This window comes from Eucalyptus grandis, chromosome 3 (genome assembly GCF_016545825.1).
Source record: "Eucalyptus grandis isolate ANBG69807.140 chromosome 3, ASM1654582v1, whole genome shotgun sequence".
Taxonomy (NCBI): Eukaryota; Viridiplantae; Streptophyta; class Magnoliopsida; order Myrtales; family Myrtaceae; genus Eucalyptus; species Eucalyptus grandis.
This window is the reverse complement of record NC_052614.1, coordinates 12,917,064-12,923,105: the sequence shown is the minus strand read 5'-3', so window position 1 is coordinate 12,923,105 and position 6,042 is coordinate 12,917,064. Positions and strand designations below refer to the sequence as shown.

General features: G+C 39.0%; 1 pseudogene; it reads left to right on the top strand.

Annotated features, from left to right (window-relative positions):
- The first annotated feature begins 919 nt into the window (after positions 1 to 919).
- The window catches only part of LOC108958113, a 41,079-nt pseudogene continuing 35,956 nt past the window's right edge, over positions 920 to 6,042 (top strand).

The following is a 6,042-nucleotide window of genomic DNA, read 5'->3' as shown; positions in this document are numbered from 1 at the left end:
TCGCCTTTCCAACGAATTGGTGGCGAGTCGCCGGTGATGTTGGCGCTATGGCAGGTCGGGCGATGGCAAAGGTGGTTTTTTCGGGCGAAAATGCATTTTCCATTTCATTTAAGTAGATAAAGTGAAGGAACAATCCAAATGGGCTTCAACACACAAAACATCCAAAAGGGGCGTGGCGCGCGCGCGCTGCAAACCCAGCATTGAGGAAGAGCTCCGTGATATCTTGCTTTAGCGATCTAATCCGCTGCTTTATTTTGGGACCTAGAGCAGTGGGCTAAACATAAAAAAGTCATACAAGAAAGCGTGGCCCGACAATCTTTGGCAAGTACTTCCAACATCCCAAGGAGTTTGGTCTTCACACGTGACTGACTGAACTAAAGAAAAATCGTCAGACTCCAGTTCCACAGAGACTTCTCTGCCCATGTTCTCTCTTCTCCAATCTTTCATAAAGCGCAAGCCTTCAAGCAGCGCAAGGGCTTCCGCATGAAGAGGCGATTGAGCCCGAATTAGACAAGCGAATCCTCCCGTGAGCTTCCCTCAGGCGTCTCAGCACACACCGGCGATTGCATACTTTTTTTTTTTTTTATTGGTCGAAGGTGATTGCACACTTAGTAGAGCCAAAAATGAAGGCTGTGTCCGGGGCTGGATGCCGTTCTTGTAGCTTAAGGCGCGTTTAGTAACGTTTTTATTCCGATGAATAATTTTTGAATAGAAATAGTATTTTGTTTTCTGTTCCCGGGAAAAACTTCTGAGTATAAGAACGCACTTGGTAACTGCACAAAATTTCTACTCCCAAGAAACAACCGCGTTTGGTAAAATTATATAATTTTGTTGTTTCTTTTAGTTTTATAATATTTTTATTATATTAACTTGATTTCTTGAAGTTCTCAAACTGTTGGAAGTCAACTATCAGTCACAAATGATAATTAGTCCAAAAAAGTCCTTAACAAAATTCTGTCATCACAAGTATAACAAGCCACTCTAGGCATCGGTTCGAGCCGTCACTAATGGAACTCTGTGGGCTCTGAAGAGAGAATATTTTCGAGAGATTCTTATGTCAGAATTTACCAATCTGTCATCATTGAAGTTGCTTAGGTCTGTGGATCTTCTATCGAGGTTAACCATATTGTAGCTTAGTCATGTTGCAGATTCTCTTTCTGAAGTCTCCTTCTCTGATGGGCAAACAATATTTGATATGATAAAGATTGCTTTTGTTGCAGACTTATATTCATCATGGCTGTGTCTGCTCTCTTCTTATGTCTCTGCTAAACTTCTTTTGTAGAATGAAGGTCCATCCGGGCTATATATCGTCCAGAAGGGACTAGTGAAGATCACTCTCAACCCTGAGATGATTAAGGGTCCTAATATCTGCAGTCTCAAATGTGATTATGTAGAGGATGAGGATGATCGAGAGAGCAGTCCAAAGATATCATTGGAGAAGAATGAAGCAAGTTATTTTGGTGAATGGGTGCTTCTTGGTGAAGAAGTTGGTTCAGTTAGTGCAGTTGCCATTGGTGATGTCAAATGTGCCATTTTGACGAAGGAAAAGTTTGGCTCTGTGGTGGGTCCTCTTGCAAAACTATCTCAGGATGATCAGAAGTGAGTTGTGAAATTATATTCGGTTGTCGTATCGTATTTTGGAAGTTCACTGATTCATATTAAATGAAGGGGCATAACTTCTACGGGATAGAAACTGTTAATTTGAATTTATATATATCTTTATTTGTCTGATAAAATTCACTCCTTTTTCTGACGGTTGATATTGAATGATTCAGGGAAAGGGATCATACTCTAGACTTCATCAATGACACTACTAAAAATACCCATGTTTCTGCCTTAGATAAAGTTGACCTCTCTAGCTTGGTATAGAAATTGCTCCTCTCCTAAAAAAAAGTTAAGTAATTGAAAGAAATTGTTTCTTAGATTATTCTTTTTTATCTATGTAGGAGTGGAAGAAGTGCTTGTACTCTACTGACTGCGGTGAGCTTGGGCTTGTACTTCTAAATGAATCAGGTTAGTGTGTTTGTCTACATTATGTCACGACTTCACTCTTTGGCTCTAGATGGCCCATGTCTTTGTTGGAGAAATCTTTCCAGAATATTTTGAAGCTGACAAAACATTTCTATCAGTCTAGTCTGGATATCGATAGTTAAAGTCTCAAGACTTTGTAATCTCAAGACTCAAGACTCAAGACTCAAGATTATTCTCACTGACAGTCTTTCTAATCCAGTGGCGAAGGATATCCGAAGCCGAAGTATATGGTTGGGGATTCGATCCAATCCTCTGGAAAAGATTCCTTAGTTGGAGAATCACTACGGATTTTTTAATTCTTATCTAAGAACAATAGAAGATCCGATGGTCGACGAAACATTCTTGGAATGTTCTATTCTTGGAAACCAAAATCCTGATTGTATGGGCGAACGAGATTGATGGGCTATCATCGATTCCTTAAATAGCTCGGATGATCTTCTTAATTGATTCCGACCAACGGGTAGATTGGAGGAATTCCTTTGGTAAGTGCCAACGGCTATGATGGCATAAAGGAGTATAAAAAGGAAGACGTTCTAGTTGTTTTAAGGGTGTGATCGATAGAAAAATTCCAGAGTCTGAAGAACCTTGATTGTTAGTCGATACAGTTCGAGCGAAATTGTACACACAGAGAGTGTTTATACTTTGTGATACCTTGAGCAAGTGTAGTAGATCATCTACATCGAGAAATCAAGGAAGATCAACACTGTAACATCTCTTTGTTCATAGTGGAATCCAGCCAATCGGCTGTCAGTGCAGAAGAGTGGACGTAGGCTTGAATCAAGCCGAACCACTATAAACCTAGTGTTTAATTCTCTCTTTCCTTTACTCAGTCTTACGATTGATTCTTTAATCATCAATCTGTCTAAGTATTGTGCAATCTCCAAGAAAATTTTTATAAACCTATTCACCCCCCTCTAGGTACTCGTACTAGCATTTTCAGTCTTTAGTGTTGGTTTCCACTCTGTCCAGATTGACCAATATATGAGATCTTGAAAATTTTCATTGATGACATTGTGTAAACTTAAAAGTAACTGATAATTTTATCTTGTTTCAGAAAGTTTGCTTAGTTTAGAAAGATTTTCGAAGCAGAAGATCAAACAACTTGGAAAGGAAGAACAAGTGTTAAGGGAAAAGAATTTGATGAAGAATATAAGCCCTTCAGCTTGTGTGCCACAAGTTTTATGCACTTTTGCTGATAGAAGAGAAGCTGGCATACTGCTAAATACCTGTCTTGCGTGTCCTTTGGCTTCGATACTACACACACCACTAGATGATCCATCTGCAAGGTTCTGCGCTCCATTGTAAATGCCTTGGAAGTGCTCCACAAGGTTGGCCGTTTCTTTAAAAACACCAGCTTCTATAATTGTATTTACTTCTTTCATATCCTAATTTGTTTATTGAAGTTGTCAAATATCATTTTCACTGTACTTTCTGTCTAATTTCAGAACGGTGTTCTCTACAGAGCTGTGTCTCCTGATGTTCTAATGCTGGACCAATCAGGATATATAAAGGTTAGTGTTGTCAGCAAGTTTTTCTGGGGAAATTTTGCTCTTAAATTACCGGCTGAAGATAATCTCATGTTCTTTCATTAAAGGAGTGGTTTTGGAATTTTATTGCATTTTCGCATAGGTGGTAGACTTCAGATTTGGGAAGAAGTTGTCTGGTGAGAGAGCATTTACCATATGTGGAATGACGGACTATTTAGCACCAGAAGTTGTCCAGGGAAGAGGCCATGGTTTCCCTGCCGATTGGTACATACTTAACTTATATTAGGTCTTCAATAGATGCTCAATCTGATCTTATAATCGGAATTTTGTGAAGAAGCCTCTTTTGATTTGGTTTTATTTGAATATTATTGATGCTTGTTGCGAACAATAGCACTCTACTCTTGCTGTTACTCAACTGAACCTCGCAGTGTTCGTGCCTGATGTGACACTGGGACTCTCTGGGCTGCCTAGTCTTGGATTTGGTATGCTTGTCCCAGGTCGTTTTATTTGTTCCAAAGTTCATAATGGTCACAGTGGCATGGTGATTGCACAATGGAAGATGTCTCCAAGCTATCAAATTATTCGACCAAAAAAGAAAAAGCTATCAAATTGAGCAGGATAGTTCAAATCTGAATACTACATACTTCATCCGATAAAATTTATAGCAGAATGATACCTTGATCTAATGAAGCTATAGGCAAATGTTTTGGCAAATTTAGTTCTATTGGCAATGAATTAAGTTATGATGGTGATTGCAGAACTCGAATGAGGAAGAGGTTTCTCCTGATCTGTAGTTAAGGGAGAAAATATACAATTTGCACAGTTCTATTGCTGTGATATCCTAACTTTCAAGTCATGATTTCAATAAGATAAGTTGGGCTTTTCATCGGCACGATTATAGTTTTTTTCTTGAAGTTGGCCACTCATGAGATAACTGGCCTATGAGGTGAAGCCATTAAGGGATTTTGAATGCAATAGACTTGAGGATTCGACCAGGAATCGACTGCTCGACCGTGCTAGTTTGCAAGGGTCATTGCGACACAATTAAAAATCGATTAGAGACGGGGGATAGGTTGATTCGACTGAGATAGCGATCAAAGTGTGGGTGATTTCACCTGATTGCAAAATTCTCTTCGAACGACACTAAACCGATTTTCTACCGTTTTGGGTACCCTGTGTACGTATTTGAAACCTTGAGATTTTCACAGCTACTGAGAGTTTTCAATGTGTCGAATGGGTTCATTATGGTTTGAAGAAAATCGACTATGGGTCAATTACACCAAAAATTCCTGAGAGCTACCCGGTAGGTAAAGTTATACTAAAAGTGCGTTTGATTGAAAATTACTGCGAATTTGAATTTGATTTCAGAAATTTGAAGTTATGTTGTGTGATGAGTCATTCTGAGAACGTCGACTCACCTTTTAATGAAATTCTGATGAGTTTGGGATTTTTACGGAAAACTGGGTTGGACGATACGGAAAATGAACGGAAATTCAAATTGGCCGATTTGAAGAGACTTTTGACATATGGTGTAAGTGAATCGGTGAATGGAAGTCGTTTGGGCTTTTTCCAATTTCAAATTGGACCTCAACTGAATTTATTCGTTCAGAAAATCGGATACTGAGAAAAAAATCAAATGGAAGTTGGTTTCGAAGAAAATTCGTGGGATTAAAGACCGTTTTCAATTGGATTTCAAATGTGCAAGTTGGTGAAGAAGTTGGTCCTGAAATGACCAATTGATGATGTTGTTTAAAGCTCATGCAAGATTATTTTATTCTTTTTCCACTCTTTGATCGTGGACTCTTCTCTTCACCCCCTCTCTATTTCTTTTTTTTTTTTTGGCGTGTGCCCCTCTGGCCGACGTTGCCCTCATCTCACCCGCACATTTACTGTCTCTCTCTCTCGGTTCATGCCCCACCCACGTTCCTCTGCAGAATTCAATGTTGCCTTTTTCTGTTTGACCAAGCTTACTCTTATCCAATAAACAAAAATCTCTCTCTGTCTCTCTCTCTCTTTCCCTTTTTTTTTTTCCGCACGTTTCCCCCACCTGGCCGACAGCCTCCCCTTGCTCCCTTATCTTTTAATTTCTTGTTGTTCCCTTCTTCGGTCTTCCGCTAGAAGAAGCCAGCTGTTGGAAGATCTTAGACAGGATTCTGATCATAATTGATTCCAGTAAATCTTAGAATGATACAATAAATAGAAAATTATAGAATTCTGATTCTTGTATTTTATTTCTTCCTATTTTGTTCTTTCCTCCTTACATTATAAATGTACAATGTAATACCAAGATATACACAGAGAAATATTTTACCAAAGTTCCATTCTCTTTTCTGTCATGGTATTAGAGCATTCGCTTCCTGGCCTTGCTTCCACAACCTTCTGAATTGCCATCTTTTTTTTTTTTTTATGGTCTGTCGCTGCACCTTTCTCCCTGTAGAACAAACCAGCAAAGTGATTAGGAATTCAATTGAGATACCATGGCAAAGGATAAAAATGTTATGAGTCCCTCATCAGAAGACTCATC